Consider the following 17732-nt stretch of genomic DNA (forward strand, 5'->3'; position numbering starts at 1 on the left):
ATACAGGGACTATATTATTACCACTGATATATCCCTCATACAGTGCACATTCTCAACCATGTTAAATGATCTACTTAGTGAAAATGCATATGAAATATTATCATTTTTTCTTCTTTTTGTTTGGTAGGAGTTTAAGGTCAAATGGCTACTTTTCAGCTAAAATCCAAATTCTTGATTAAGGAAGATCTCATGGCCCTCTCTGCATTATTTCTGGCACAAGTGGGTAATTTAAAATCTGCATTATTATAAATGTTGTAAAAGAAATTGATAACGTCAGTTTATATTTTAACACTTTTAAGAAATAGAATATAATTATCTAAGTATGTCAAACATAGAACTGTTATTGACTATCTACTTTGTGACAAAAATCTCTAACATTATAAATGTGTGCTTAATATAATTTATGAAAATAATCAAATAAAAAAAGGTTGGATATTTGTTTAGGGAGAAAATAGTACAAAAATAACACACAAAAAACTGTATGTTGAACTAGGACATGCCTATTCAAACGTTACAGAAGAAGTTTCATAATCCAGAATGAGCATTTACTACCAGAAATGTCTTGCTTTAAAAACTGAAGCAAAAATATGCCGAAGTAACTTTAGAGCAATTAAGTAAAAGATTTGAGAAAGATATTTGTTCAAACAAGCAAGCTTCATTCTACAAATTTTTATCAGAAGAAATTTTAAGAACATTATTTATTTTTTGGTCATATTCATGGAACTTCTTTTTCTTTTCTATAAAAATTATCAAAAAAAAAATTAATAAAAAATTTAAACAAATAATATGAAATAATGTTTATAACGTAGTCAACCTACGGGAAGGTCACAACTTACCCCCTGAACTGTGACCACCCACGTTTGCTCCGGCACCTAGAGTTGTAAAGGGAGATAACACACACAAGTGATTATACAAAAGCACAGCACACTGTGAAAACATTAGGAATTGCTTCCCTTTATTGCAACTTTTTTAGTGCAAAAATAAAACTTTTTTTATTAAAATGTATAATGTATTTATTCAGAAAACTAATTTAATAGTTAAAGAAGGTTAAGAATTGTTGGTTTATTTAAAAATCTAGTATGATGCGTTAAGTCATATGATAAAATAGATCTCACTAACATTGCCATATATTAAATGCTATAATTGTTTTATAAAGCAAACCTATGGCGGGCTTTGTCTATTTTGTTCACCTCGTGTAGAATGATTTTATAATGCATGGAAAGGAATATACATTAGGATTTATGAAATTGTGAAATGTAGCATTTTTACAAACAAGGGCCCGTTAATATAAAATACTCCAAACTGCTTCACACCAAATCAGAACATTTCGAGCTTTTCTCCAAATAGAAAACCATTTTGTTCCGAACAGAGACTGGTGAGCGTAATTTCAGTTCTAATCGTTACAAGTCTTGTACAGAAACCGAGTCTGTAATTTTCATGTAATTTATTGTGATTTATACTTCCGAGGGATCACTCTTTTATAAGTTTATCTTCACCTTCGAATGTGACGAACATGTCTAAAGGGGTCGATTTAAGAGATAAAATGGCATAAATCATGATTATTTTACATCATAATCACCATTTGCAATATAACTCCTGTATATCTTCAAAACTGCGGTTCGAATGTTGGAACAAAAAACGTGTTTATGAAATTGAAACCACAAATGAAACAAATTTTCGCTTTTAACTGTATCATTAGTTTTTAATTGATTTTGAAAAAGAAATAAAGGAACTAGCTTGGAAATATAAATTCGTATTGCTTTGTTTGTTTGTGACGCCATTCAACTCCTTATCATTTCTGATGCCACTGGTCACGTGGTATGGCCAAACTGGTCGAAAAGGTGATCCATTTAATATATAAAAATATTTGAATACATGTCGTTAAGTTAAAAAATATACATGGAAATAAAATCGATGATACATAAGATAATTAATTGAATGAAGTTTTGTTATGTGAAAACATATAGAAATATACACATACATAATTTTGTTATTTTCTTGTTACTTACATAGGTTTCATAATATCATTGGTAAGACATTTTAAGTCGGAACATGTGTACAGACATTAAAATGTTGTTTTTTTTTTCCATAATTTATGCTGTTTTTGTTACATTATTTTTAAATCGATACTAAATCAAATCGTAAAATAAACCAGTTATCAGTATTTATAAATGACCAAAAACTGATGTGTTAAGTAAACGGCACTTTGGGGTCCCAAAGTGTGGTGTTACACTGCCGTTTTCGCATTTAAACTGCCTGGCTATTGATATGGCATAATATTTCATAAAAATCAACCATGATAAAGATTTAAAAAATGTTTTTTAACAAAGTAAATTTACCTTCGATTCAAGAATTTAACACATTAAATGCATAAAATGACTGATTTTGCAATACTTATTATTATTTTCTACGGTGTGACTAACGCCGTAAGGCCTTTGTTGCATAGTCTTACCTATGTTTCGTTTTTCGTAGATTTTAAGTGTCGCCTGCAATGTGTAAATTTCTTTCATTGTTCATTTGACAATATATTTTACTTTAAAATACGTTTATAAATTTTCATGAAAATCATAATGAATCTAGAGGCATGCTGCTTTAATACTGTTTGCTCTTTTTCCATTGTGCGGTGTGATAAAAAAATTCTGACCTGTATAAATTACTATTTGAAATGTTATAAAATCTTCAGTATAACTTATCTACAAAATTCCCCGTTTCGTTACTAAATCTAAATTTAGCATGTGAAAAAAAACGTACATGTATCATTGATAAGCGATATGTAAACAAATGAACGCCAGGGTTTACGTCGCACATAGCGACAAAGATAAACACCTTCATTTTTTGAGACTATGTTAGTGATTTGTACTTTTCTAAGATTTTAATTCTGTTTGATATTCAGATAAAATGGACAATAACACAAAAATACATATCTGACAGTTAAATTATATGTCATAGTGATAAAATGTGATATGACGAAGGTGGATGTTTAAGTCTAGATTTATACGTCAAGATTTCGACATAGAGGTAAATGTTTACATATATATGTATTACCAAAACAAATATAACAGTCATTTTAGTTTTAGATATGTCAACGAGTATATATTCATGTTTATCTTCAGCTGAAAGACGGAACTAAGTGGCTTTGTAGCCGCTACAAAAGATGTTCTAGTCACTTGGTAGAGCGTGACTGTGTATCGGGCGATCCGTGTTAGATTCCTGGACGACGCAGATCATTTTCGTTGTACTTGATCATGAAATCCTCTCTACAGTCATTCGCACTGTAGCTCTGCTCTTGCATGTAGAGAAAAAAATCAGTTCCTTGCGAAAGTGAAGTAAACTAGTACTGGTAAACTGCTTGACAGCCTGCCCAGGAACTATGCGGTGGCTGAATTGTTTTGTGGTAAATTCAATGTGGCTTACTGCCGTGATCCGGAGTGAAAACTCCCACCACCACCACCGCCACCATCACCTCCACCTTAAGTTACACATCGCATTGATTTTACCTAGAATATGTTTCATGTTGTTATTCATGTACTATCATACCCATATATGAAAAGTAGAAAAATGATAAAAACATATTTTCTGTTACATGTATATTGTTCTGTTATATTGTTACAGAGGATGTTTACAACATCCAAGTACGAAAATTAGGGGTATGCCAGTTCTTTGTGCCACGATTTTTCACCGGTGGTATTGTCGTATTTTTTTGTAAGTTAGCGCAGTAAAGCCCAAACCAGTCCAAAAGATAAGATCGTCATGACATGTACATTAGAACCTGGTATTTACGCTTGAAATGCATTAACAATGAGAACAAGAGAGTTGAACACACATGCAAATAACTTGACTTCACTTACTATTTAATTGTTCTTATGCTCGACGATTGGCACTCCTATGTACCTGTATTTCAAGTATAAGTCTACATGTTGACGGTCTTTTTATAATGTAATTCCTATCCCAGAAGTATTTTTGCATACCTTGTTCCCCTCTATGCTATGGCATGCAAAATAAGGAAGCCAGTATAATGTTTACTTTGATCATCCAGACATTCCCATTTATTACAATCATGTTTGTAATATGTCTGTTTTCACATGCAATGAATTTTCCGCTGTAGTAACTGTAGTTAAGATTCTCTCTCATAATTACCATTAAAATCCCTTACATGATAAAATACTCAAAAAAACGTTCTCAATGTTCTAACATTGTTTATTGGTATACATAATTTTTCTAACATCTTCTTATTTACATTGTTTCTCTTTCTCACACAATGAATATTTCATAAATTAAAACCACAAAAAACATGACTGTAGCCAAAAGTCAAACTCTCAACCACCCCCCCCCCTTTGGAAGGTTTAGCACCAGTATTATTTATAAATACATATTACATTATATAGCAGTACAGTTTTCCGGAAAAAACTTGACTGCTATATAGCAGTTGACTTTTTTGCACCTGCTATATATCGGTTAAGTTTTTTTTAAATTTTTTGAGGTTCCCAAGGGGGCACCGTAACGAACTTTTTCGAAAATACAAAAAAAAAGTTTAAATCAAATGAAATAAAATTTCCTTTCCCCTCAAATAAAAAAGGTAAACCCGCTGAATGAATTATTTTCCAGGGGGAAAAAAGTATTTAAAAATTTTGAACCCAATATTTTTTTGGTTAAACAAGGAATAAAAGTTATAATCCGTCTTTTAAACTTTATGAATTTTTTAAAATTTTCAAGGGTTTGCAAAAATTTATCTTGTTTTTTTTTTCTTTCTTGTTCTGTTTTTTTTTTGCGGTAGCGAAAACACCTTCAAAAAAACTGCCTAATTATAAAAGCTGTAAGTAAGCTTACGACGACATTAGATGATATTGGTTCATTTTATCTGGCGTTTAATTTTTTTTGTTTGTTATTTTTTTGTTGATTCCTATAACACAACAATTTTTTGAAATTGCGATAAAACAGTTATAGTATATTAAACTTGTTAGTTACGGGGGTTTAACACTGGCTGTGGCGACATTTCGGGATATTTCTGCCCAAAAAAAATCGTCCCCGGCCCTTAAAGCCTCGACATTTTTCCCCCAGAAACACCCCTTGATGCCCCCCCACCCAGTTTTAAATACCCTCGAAACTACTGGGAAACTCTTTTCAAAATTACTATAACTATTACAAATGAAAAAAGGGCCCAATGTTGGGGGCATAAGGTTTTTGAATGAAAAATGATAATAAAATGAAAAATGATGATGATGAAAATAAAAAAATGTTTTTTTTTTATAAATGATGAGGGATGTTTTAAAAAAGAATTTAGCTACCTCATTTAAAAAGCTTCAAAAATTTGAATATAAAATTTGGGTTTCAATCAAATTTTGAAGTTTTTGGCCCAAAACCCCAATTTCAAACTTACCTAGATTTCCCCAAAAAAAAAGGGCCATTGTTTTTAGGGGGAAATTTATCCCTTTAAAAATCGGGGCTTTTGTCAATCGCTCAATAAAAAAAATTTTAAAAAATTTGAATTTTTAAAATCTCGACATATTGCCCCACTTTTTGTGAGCCAGGGGTTTTGTGAATATCTTTTTTTTCCCTAATGTTTTCCCCAAGATCGTTTTTTTTTTGTTTGGGTTTTTTGGGCCCCCCCTGCAAAAAAGGGGACAGGGTGACCCTTTTGGTATCCTTTTCGCCCGGGGCGTACTCCTTTCGTTCGTCGTCGTCCTTTAAACTTTATTTTAAAAACGCATCTCCTGTTAGTTTCGTTAAGCCAATTTTTTTCCAAAAACTCCAACCAGGAAAAGTCCATTTTTTTGGTAAACCTTTAAATTATTAAAAGGTTTTTAAATTCCCATGCAAAACTCTTTTTGGGCCCAGGGCCCAAGCAAAAAGAAAAACTTAAAATCCCTTTCCCTTTTAAAAAAACCAAAAGAGCAAGAGCTTAGATATTTGGTTTAAAAAATCTTCTAGTGAGTGTCATCAATTTTGGTTCAAAAAAAGCCCGGGGTAAATTTTGGCCCCCCCCCGGGGGTCTTTCCCCTTTCCCTTAAATATGTTTTAATAGTAAAAAAACTTAAAAAATCTTTTTTAAAAACCCGAAAGGACTTGGCATGAAACATTTCTAGTGGGGTGTCTATAAATTTTGGGTTCAAAAAAACCCCTTGGGAACTAAAATTGGGCCCCTTTTTCCAGGAAGTCTTTGCTTTTCCTTTAATTATATGTGTATTTTAGTAAAAAATTTAAAAAAATTTTCTTTTAAAAACCGAAAAAGAGTAGAGCTTAAATATTTGGGGTTTAACATTGTTGATGAGTGTCAAACCAAGTTTTTTAAAAATAAAAGCCATGGGGTCAAAATTGGCCCCCACCCCGGGGGCCCAATTGTTTTTCCGTATATGAATATAGAAAACCCTTAAAAAAAACTTTTTTTAAAAACTAAAAGAAAGTTTGAGCTTAGATTTTAAGCATGAAACACTTCTTGTGAGTGTCTAAAAAGGGTTTTGTTAAAATAAACCCCCCGGGGATAAAAAAAATTGCCCCCCGCCTTGGGGGTACTGATTTTCCCTTATACCCCCAAATAGAAAAAAAACAAAAAAAAAACTAAATAACCCATAGAGCTAGAGTTTAGATATTAAGCATGAAAGATCTTCTAGTGATTTCAAATAAAAAACCCTGGGTTAAATTTAGCCCCGCCCCAAAGACCTTTTTTACGGGTAAAGCGTTTTCGGGGGCCCATAAACCCCCCCTCTTGTTAAAAACGTTTCATTTGTTGATCATTAATATCTATCTGCTATCGTGAATGATAATATTAAGTGCACACATTTGTATACTATTTCATGAACTTGAGACCTTAACCTTTTGACCAGTTGGTTAATATTGACAGGTTTAAGATTTGGAAGTGGCATAAAATTTCATTTAAACGAATTCTTCAGCGGACTTGAAATAAATTGTTAAATCAATCCGTATTCTGATCATTATCTTCTAGGGTATTTTGATAAATCACGTGACTTAGCGATTTTTATTTATTAAAAGATGTTTTAAAAAAGGCAAACCTTTTATGTTTACACTAGAATTACAACCCTATTTCAGGACGGGCGGCCATATGCATATATACTCCTAACGCGGGGGTAGTTGAAGATCAAAGTTTTATTTATCGAGCTTTGTGTTTTTTTCTCATCCTTTAGGCTGAATTTAAGTTCAATTAGAATTATTTGGCGTCGTTGTTGAAGAAACAAGCCGTAAAGCCCGGGGCGTAAATTTGGGTTTTTACCATTTGTTAATAATACGTTAAAAATTTAACCCGCCCTTGGTTTATATTAAAAGGTGTTTCCATCGGCGAGATTTTTACTTATTTATATTTTAATTACAGGCATAGAAATGGGGTGGTCTTTAAATCACGTGTATTATCTTAGCCACAAAAGATCACAAACAAATCGCGCTTGTCTAATTTGAATATTTCTATTAAAATAGACAACAGTCAAATGTTAAGCATGTGTAGCAAAAATTTTGTGACAGAAGACATTTTAAAACCTTTTCTTTTTTTTAAATTTTAAAAAAAAAATTTCGAGATTAAGGAAAATACAATGTTTCATTTTTAATTTTCGAAAAATATATCTATAATGAAATTTTAAAAATTTGGGTCCTTTTAAATTCCCCCTTTTTATTATAAAAAATTTTTTTTCTTATTTTTTTTAAAAAATTTGTGAATGCAATGAAATGCCATAAAAAAAAACCTGGGTTTTAATAGGAAAAAGAAAACATATTTTTTTTAATCTATCGTTTTTAAAAACAATCATTTTAAAACCCATATCAAAAAAATTAAACAAAAATTCACCCCCCTATCGAACCCCCACTAAAAAAAGTTTTGGGAACCCTTAAATTTCGTTTTCGATTCAGCTTCCTGGAACTAACCAGTACTTTTTATACGAAGAAATATTTACATAGCCCGTAGAATGTTCCAACCTACGATTCTTGGGTTAAATGGGTGATATTTAAACCACTATGCCATTCATTTCCTTAAAGTTGATTTTGTGTATGAAAGGCAAAAAGTCCGTAAGTTGGTTAAAGCTGTTACAAAAGAAGTTATCCGTTGAAACTATATACGCCTTTAATTTTTCTAGCATGGATAGTTTTTAAATATGTAGAGAGTTTCCACAAGCAGCATGCTTGTAAAGTGTACATGCAACAGTTTCCGAATAATAACTCAAAACATTTAACACCTTGTGTATCACTCTTCTATGGCGTAAATAAAGATTCGTCTACGGTAAACTAAATATTGGGGCCTTCTCGAAAGAATGGTCAATTGCTAAGCTCCTTGACGTCCAATCACATGCCCCAAACGCTGTGGGTTCGAATCCCACCAAGGACTCCGAATTATCTTATAATGACTTGAAGCTGTCGAGCCAGCTGACAAGAAGGTCGATTTGTTTTCCTAAATCCCTGAAATGATATACGTAGGGACGCCTGAGGGCTTTCTCCAAATTTAAGCTGAAAAGCCATCATATGACTTTGACAGTGTCGGTGCGACACTCGGTTAATTTTGCCTTTTTCTGATTTTATTTGTTTACCCTGATGTTCTAATTTGCAAATGCGGCGAAAGTAGTCCAAAATCGTCCGGAGAGGTTTTTTTCACTTTCATATGTACATTAAAACGCCGAAAAAATTAAGGGGAGATCACTGCGTAAAGATTGCAAATGAATGGGCGTAATTAATTTTTTTGTAACGAATAAATAGTTCCCGTAGTTTGGCCTCGAAAGATTTCTAATTATTGTGTTTATTCTTATAATATACATGCTTAAAAAACTCAGCTCCATGATTATTTACTTTAGTGTTAAACAACAGGCTTACGGTGAACAAAAATATTCGAAATTAGTAAGGGTTACAAACTTCTAATAAGAAATAATATGGTTTTCTTCAGGCTGTTATCTTACTCCAGCGCCCAAGTGTGGTTTTACACGCTCGCTTTGAAGCGAAAGTCCGAGTTCGATGTCCAGCAACACATGTTTTTTTGTTGGTGTGTGGGGGGGGGGGGTTCTTTGATTTTTTGTTTTTTTTTTTTGTTATATGTTTTTTTTATTGATCAGGCCAAAAAAAAACATTGAATTAAAAATTCAATGTTGCAATTAGTCTTATACCGCCAATTTTACTATACTTATATTACCTGGAAACGGAATTAAAGTGAACTTTACAAAACAAAATTGGTTTAAAATCTCACAACCCTTTACCCCCTCCTACATTCTGAGACCCCAAAAAATTCAGCCGCCGTCTTTGCTTATTTTATTTTGTGTTATAATACTGAAACGTTGTAATAACCTTCCTTAAATACGCGGTACGATTCTAAAAATGATACAGAAAGGGAAAATAAATTACCTTTCTGACCATGCCATGCCGCTTGTTCATGGTTTGGAACTTTACCTCTTTGTTCTTACTTAACCCTTATCTCGGGGAACACTTTTCAATAAGCATTTGAAAACTGTTATTGATATATAAACAGTAACAGTTCTTCACTGAGGCTCCAATGGGGCAGCGGAATAGCAAGTAGCAAAAATAATAATAATAATAATAATAATTTGATGATGATGATAATAATAATTAAATAATAATTATAAGTAAGAAAGACAATTTACGTTAAATGAATTTATTCCTCATATAATTATGCAACTGCTATTGAAAATCAAAAGGATAACACTCCGCTGAATGAAACTATTTCAACTGAAAAAGCTGTAAGGTAGCTTACGAAACATCCTTTTATAAGGTAGGCTTATGACATCATTAGCTGGTATGGGTTCATTTTAAATCTGGGGTGAGAAGGTGAAAAAGGGTGAAAGGGCAAAAAAGAGGAATGCACGTTTTTCTTTTTTTCTGAAATTTTATACGAAAATAAATGCCAGTAACAGCCTCGACATTTTTTTTTTTGCAGAAAACACCCCTTGATGGTCACCCGCCTGTGTTATAAATCCTCGTAACTAAACTCGTTTCATATACTAATAAACATTAATACAAGTAGAGTTTTTTCGGCTGGGGCTTAAAGCATCAAGTCCCGGAAGAAATATGATTTGCTATTATCATAAAAGTAAAGGAATAATTATCATTTTAAATTTGGTTCGATATAAAGGGAAAAAAGGGGAACAATTTAAGGGATGTAAAGGTCATTTGAGATTAATAAACCTGTTTTCATGTTTTTCTCATAAATTTTGCCTTAAATACCCGTTAAATGGTAAAAATAGTTAATTTGAATACTTTTGGCTTTCTTGCTTTAATAGAATCACACAATTAAACTTTTGTAATTAAAAAGAGTTTTTGCAAATAAATTTTTTTTGGTTTATGTTAAAAATAAAAATCATTTTTTTGAAGCAAAACTTTTCTTTTACAATTTTTTCAAAAGAAACTTTTTTAATTCAAATTAATTAAATAAAGCCCAAAATAAAATTTGGTTTTTTGGAAATTTAACCCGGGCCCCCATTTTAATTTTGGGAGGTTTTGTTTAAGTTTTCAATTAAAACTTATTATTTTATTAAAAAGTTTTTTAAAATTTTTTTTTAAGTTTTTAAATTTTTAAATTTCATGTTTTTATAAAAACAATTAATAATTTGTTGTTTAAAGGGGAAAAGGACCCGAAAAAGTTTTTTAACCCCCAATTTTGGGCCGGCTAGTTCAAATCCCCTTGGCCCGGGCAAATTTTCCCGTTGGTTTTTTTAAAAATAGTTTTTTAAAAAAATTTATTTTTTTTTATCTTTTTTAAACAAAATGAAAAATAATTCCTAAATTGTTTGGGGTTTTATTTCTTTTTGCAACTTTTTTAAATTTTAAAAATTTTGATAAATGGGAAAATTTTTTTAAAATTTAAAAAATTTCATAAAAGAAAAAAAAAAACAAACAACTTTTTAAAAATTGAACCTTTTTTCTGGGCTTTAAATTTTAAAATAACTTGAAAATTTTTAACACCTTTTGGTCCATTTTTGGCTTTGGGAAAGCAAATGATAAAATCTTTGGTTAATTTTACTGGTTTTTAATTTTCTTCTTGTTTTTTTAAAAAGGGATACCGGGGGTTTAAAATTTTAAAAAAAGTTTACTTTTTAGAAACCCGGGTTTAATTACCGGACAAATAACCACGATTTTTTCCGGGAAAATTTGCAAAGGAAATATGGAAAATAAAAAAATGCTTTAATAATTTGCATTTAAAAAATGCCCAAAACTAAATATAAAAGGGGGGGTCGCATAAAAACCCTTTTTTAAAAGGGGGCTATCGAAAAAAAAAATATAAAAATTTTGTTGAAATTCAATGTTCCCGGGCGTTACATTTCGAATTTTTAAAATTAACGTTTTTTATGATAAAAAATCAAAAACAAAGAAAAGTTTATTTGTTTTTTTTTTGTATTTCCCAAAAACTATTCCGGGCCCCCACCGTCTTAAACCGGGGGGATTTTTTAATTTTTTCATAACCCCAAAATTACTTTTATTTTCACTTTAAACAGGGTTCTTTTACCTTGTGCCCAAACCCTTTACAAATTACCGTAGGGCCCGTCTTATCAGCCTTTGGGTTTTAATTAAAAAAGGGTTTTTATAACAATAACAAAACAAACGTGTAGTCCCCCGTTTATTCTTACAAAGAAAACAGGGAGAAATAGTTTATAACTAAATAAATTAAAATAATAAAATAGAATAGGTCCCATAAGATACAAACAAACAAGATAATTTAATGTGTCATTTCAAACATCAATGCAATAATTTATTTATCCAATAAAATCAGCAAACCGCTTGACACTTTGAAATAAGTAAAAGTATTCCTAAAGTCAATGATTTATCCTTAGGGATGCATCATTAATTCATTTTAGAAAACTTGTAATGTTGCTTTTTAAGATGTCAATATTTTGAATAAGGTTTTTATTCAACTGAGCAACGTTATTGTATGTTTGAATTTTTTGATATAACTGAAAACAATTGCTAGTCTTTAATTGTTCAGTAATTGTTATGCTTTTATTTACAGATTTTAAGGCGTTCTCCTACCATATAGGTATACTGTTAAACTGTTACAAATATAGTCGTCAGTCTCTTCTAAAATGCACACTGGACTGCAGGTATTAGTTACCAGCACTCAAAGGCATGCACATTGATTGACCTACTTTTGCCGGGGTTTACTTATTGGGTCGTCAGAGAAAGGGATAGCGATAGAAATATCAAAATAAGATGTTCGTTTGTTGGTTATTTTTTCTTGGGTTTCATATTGTGACAACAGGGAACATGTTTTCATGTTTGACTATGATACAAAAGAGAAAGAACATCAAAACAATAAGCAATGTGAGTATACTCGGGGGGCTACGCACCCTCGTACAAATCATTCGATGCCTTTCTATTACTTTTATCTCTCAATAAAATTTCGAGGTTACACTAGTGTAAACTAACCCAAAGTTAGTATTCTATATTTTTGACGACAGGTTTGACCACGTTTTTACCATACCATACTCCTCAATTATTTATGATGGTAACCAATGATTGAGTTACCTAAACACAACAGTTGCAGGCCTCTTGTCCAGAATTTATGGAAGGCAACCGTTGACAGGGTTACCATACTTAAATCACCACACACTCCTTCAAACATAATACACCCAAGGATTCTGTAAACAAAAATATTTTTTTCACATAAATGCTCGTGAAATTACTTTGCCATCCAAATTAATAAGAAAATTTACTGATGTTGATGAATATATAGTTTAACAATTTCTATTTCAATATTCTCAGACCCCTTATCGCCCTTTAATTTTCAATTACGGGAAAATAAGGAAGATCCCCCTTGACTCAATTCCCTTGTCCCGCACAAGAAAATGAATTTCCAAATTAGAATAATAAAGGCAGTAACTTTTTTCAACCCCATTTAATTTATCAAATTTCTTTTTCAACATTACTGATTTTTTAACATTAGGAAGAGCGGACGGGTAGATAAGAGGTATTCTCGTTGTTTATGTATTTACATTGTTTCGTTGCTAAGTTTGGAAATTATTTTTAAACGATTTATCTAAATCTAACATATTTAACCTTTAGAAAAGCTGAAGGCTGTTTTTAAGTCATGCTTTACTTTATCAACAGATTTTACATAAATCCTTTTAATTTGAAAATGGTACTTGCATATAAGTGATTGGTGTTTACAATATCGTTCTTACGGTCTAATTCATTCGTATTTGTGCACTTGAACATTACCAAAGAAAACAAAACGTAAATCCCCTTCACGTAGCCTTCTTTAACAATAAAAACTTCCAAACGACGGTATTTTTTTACAATCCATAGAACTGATACTGATTGGACGTTTCGTTTGTCCAAAATAGCGTTTTTCGTGCGTGGGTTTTTCGTATATCTTGCATGCATATATCTTGCATCGCGCGTTTGATAAAACGCTTTGTCAAGAGTGCATCGGTTACAAGCGTTTCACGGTTAGCGTTTTTCGTGTATCGTTTTTCATTTATCGTGCATTTGAAAACGTGCGTTTGCTATCACCACTAACGTTTAAACGTGTTTAACGTGCGTCTGCGTTCGTCTAAACGTTTAAGTACCGTGTTTTGCGTCTGTTACTTTTGCGAAATTAAAGGAAATCTTAAATAGATCTATTTTGTAAATTTCGGGTTTCTTAAAGATGTTTAGTGTCTCTTTCCAAGAATAGAAATATTATATATATAAATATTATTGTGATGTTTACATTAAAGTTTGTGACCTCATGGTGAATACTGGATTTCGTCGTGTTTTACGCGGAAGATAAGAGTTTCAATCCTGTTTTTGGTAATACATGTGTATTTAATTTAGACAATTCCTTTCCATTTTTCTTTTTTTTTCTAATTAACAGATTTATCTTGATATGTAACAATCTGGCAGGAACTCGAACCCCTTACACTCGGAATAACATTCCGTGGCTCTTCCCACTGAGTTATTCGGCCGCTTTCACTTTATCTCCGCTAAATACTGAACAGTTCTAAACCGTAAAATACTTCCCTACTATATATGCAAGTAGCTTTTTGAATTTCCCAGGCTTACAGAGCAATTTTAAATAAACTCTGGGCTTTATGTCAGTCACAGAGTGAGGAAATGTGCAGCCTGACAGGGACTCGAATCCGTCACTCAGTCACCATAAAATTAAGTGCACACATTTATTCAAGAGTACAAGCAAACACCTACACTGTAAGAAGTATGTAGTGGGATTGACTTTGTACGAGAACTGGATGTCGTCGAGATCAGTGTCCCTCCATAACATAAATACAATATATAAAATCATTAAGTAAAGCTGCCCCAAAGTGTGACATATAAACAAAACAGACAGGCTAAGCCACCTTTTACAATATTGCCATAACTCTATAATAGGAAAAACATGAGCCAGCTCAGACTGGTTTTAAACCTATGACTATGGCAGTCAAATTAAAGCGATTTATATTCAGAGACATGACTGGGGATATCCCCAGTGTATGGTGAAATATGACTCTCATCACCAATATTGGATTTTGTTATACTGATATTCTCACGTAATCAACTGAAGGAATTGTTGAATACTGAATACTGAAAAATATACAACAAGAACAAAACAAACCCAAACAACACAAAAACTAAGTTTCGAAATCACGTTATCTTGGTAAAAGAAAACTTAATATTATTGTGGTTATCCTCATCTTTATTATCTGTATTGATTTGTAGATAGCATAGTGTAAGAAATAATACTGAAGAAGATAAATAGTTGATTAAGAAGATAAAAAGCAAATTCTTTGATAAAGAAAGATTTAACTTCTTAAATAGGAGACGTGTATTTTTGCCGTAATTGTATTTAATGGTTATTGTACTTACATAATTAAACAGCCCCTTTCACTGCGTGATACTTTTACGGTCTGATGCAGAAATAACAAATAATGATAAATAATAAACTTTTTAAATACGCATGTATACATTCTCTTCAATTGTACTAGAGATAGCCATATCCATTTAAAAATGACATTATTAACGATTCGCAAGATTATTTATCTACACCCAAACGTAAAACTTATTGCATAGATACCCAATCTTTATATCTGCCTTAATGCTTAGTTTATATTAACAGCTAACTAAACGTAAAACTTTTTGATTATTCATTGAGTGAGCTTCGCAGGTATGATTTTTTCATGAAATTGAGTTGGAAAAAAATTAAATGCCGGCAAAATTTAAAAAATAAGTTTTTGAAACCCCTGGAACATACACCCTTTCCAGCATTTTTCTTGAACAAATTTAAAGACTTTTTCGGAAAAGGGGCCAAACCCAAAGGTTTTAAAGATAAAAAAAACCTTGGCCAAAAAATTTTTTGGGGTAAAAATAACCCCTATCTTACATTCAATTTTCCCACTACATGTAGCATCATTAAAATGGACTTAAATTTGGGAAATTTTTTACGTTAAAAATGACCTTTTCCCCAAAATTTTCAAATATTTTTAATAGCCCTTTAATTTGGGTTTAGCTTTTGGGAAAGGGTCAGGGGTTAAACGGGCGCTCGTAAATCAATAAACGAATAAAGGCACTTTACAATGGGCTTTAATGTAAGTCGTAAACCAACTAAATTACAAAATGAAATAATCACTCGACTGAAAGAAACATATTAATGTAAACAAGTTGTTGTACCCCCACCCACTATGGGGGTATTTAGATTTACCATTGTCTGTCCGTCCTTCCTTCCATCTGTCTGTCGTTTCTCATGTTGTGTCGCACGTGACTCAAAAGTATTTGACGTAGAGTCATGAAACAATGCAGGAATGTTACTCGGCATGTTGTTCAACTAGGGTTTCACTTTTGGATTTATTCTGTTCTGTCATAATTATTGCCCTTGACTTAGTAAAAATTTGCAATATTCAACTTGAGTCGCACAAGTTTCAAAAGTATCTGACCTAGATTCATGAAAAACTTTAAAGGGCTGTTGCTCAGCATGTGAGGTTGTGTACCTGAGGTTTTGCTTGTGGATTAATTCTTTTTAGTCCTTGGCTTTGTAAAAAATTGCAATTTTCAAATTGTGTTGTGCGTAACAATATTTATTATAGAGTCATGAAACTTAATAGGAATGTTGGTCATCATGCACCTCGCTTGTGGATTTATAAAGTAATTCTAGTTATTGCCCTTGAATAAGTAAAAATTTGTAATTTCAAACTTGGGTCGTGTGTTGCTAATTAAAAAAGTATTTGACTTGAAGTCATGAAACTTTTCAGAAATGTTTGTTTGCATGTGTAATTGTGCACCTTATCGTTAAGTTGTGGATTTATTCAGTATTTGAAGAGTAATTGCCCTTGACTAAGTAAAAATCGTTTTATTATTTATGTGTTCCCTGAGAGATTGAGATAAAACCAATCAACTTAACAGGAAGAATGATTATTATCACTGTGAAGCTGTGCACCTGGGGTTTTGCATGTGGATGTTTTTGCAATTTTCAACTTGTTCATAACTCAAAAAGTTTTTGACCCTTCGGCTTGAATGTTTTTTGAAAAAAATGATCAGCACGTGTACTTATGTTAGTGCTTGCCCTTGACTTAGTAAAATACTTGTACTTTTCAACGTATGTCACGTGTAGACATAAAACATTTGACATAGAGTCATAAGTTTGACAAAACAGTGGAGTGCGGGTGCACCCGTAGACACATTTCTAGTTTTAATTGGATGAATTTTTTCTGCTGCAAAACTGTCGAGTCTGATATAATTTAAAGGAAAATGCATTATCATATCGGAATGACACGATTTTTTGTGCGAGTCGTAAATTAACAATCTGATTACAATCAGCTCCTTAAGTAACCCTACACTTTAAGATCTGACAATCACCAATTTTTTTTTTCAAACTACCAATCATCGCCGAGCTTTCTTAATTTTGAAAGCGATGCGTTTTCTAATTTTAACAGCTGAAAAACCAATACTGTGTAGGGCATTTTCACAATTTCAAGAGAACAAACACGGCGTTTTTTCATATACCCTGCAGGTAAACTAGCAAAACAATCTTGCCTATTTAAAAACTGAGTGTATTATTTCAAGTTTACTTGTTTCATATTATGTCAAAAAGAATTTCCTAACAAAAACAACACTTTGTTTTACTTCCGCAGACAACGATAATTTACTACTCTCCTAATGCCTATCTGTAAAATAGTTTGATTGCATCGCTAAAATAGCTTTCTCGGGAAATTCGAATCTTAATGAAGGTGCTACATATACGGTTGTAATCAGATCTACATGTAAGAAATAAGTAGATCTGAAATTTAGACAGATTGCTTCAATAAAAATTCTGCATAAAACATTTACATAAATCAGTTTTACACTATGTGATATATTTGAATGTATGGCTGTGTTGCAAAACATTTATATTTACATTTTCTTCAAATGGAAATGCAATGTTTTCATATCTCCGAATACAAATAATGGACTGTGCAAATGTTAGATTTCATGTAAGGAAGGTAGGTTATCGAGACTAAATCGAGAGGCGAAATTAAAATTTATTATTCTTTCACCTAAATGGGAACTGTTTCCATTTGGACAAAACGCATCACTGTGAGCTTTTGCATTGTATTGCCATAAAACATCTGAATTTACTCAATCTATCCATTTGTTTACTTTTAGAAACTAGGAAACAAGCTGGTTTTGACGAAATTTAATTGTATTTATATCTTTCAAAGTTTTGTTTTTTCTTTTGAAGTGATATGGATATTGCTGTGTGCAATAACCACCTTTTAATTTGGTTACATTTGGAAATGGGTCTGATATCTATACATAAATAAGAGACTTGTTGTCGGACTCCTAGCACGATACGA

Source organism: Ruditapes philippinarum, unplaced genomic scaffold (genome assembly GCF_026571515.1).
Source record: "Ruditapes philippinarum isolate M1 unplaced genomic scaffold, ASM2657151v2 ctg7089_1_1_1_1, whole genome shotgun sequence".
NCBI classification, from domain to species: domain Eukaryota; kingdom Metazoa; phylum Mollusca; class Bivalvia; order Venerida; family Veneridae; genus Ruditapes; species Ruditapes philippinarum.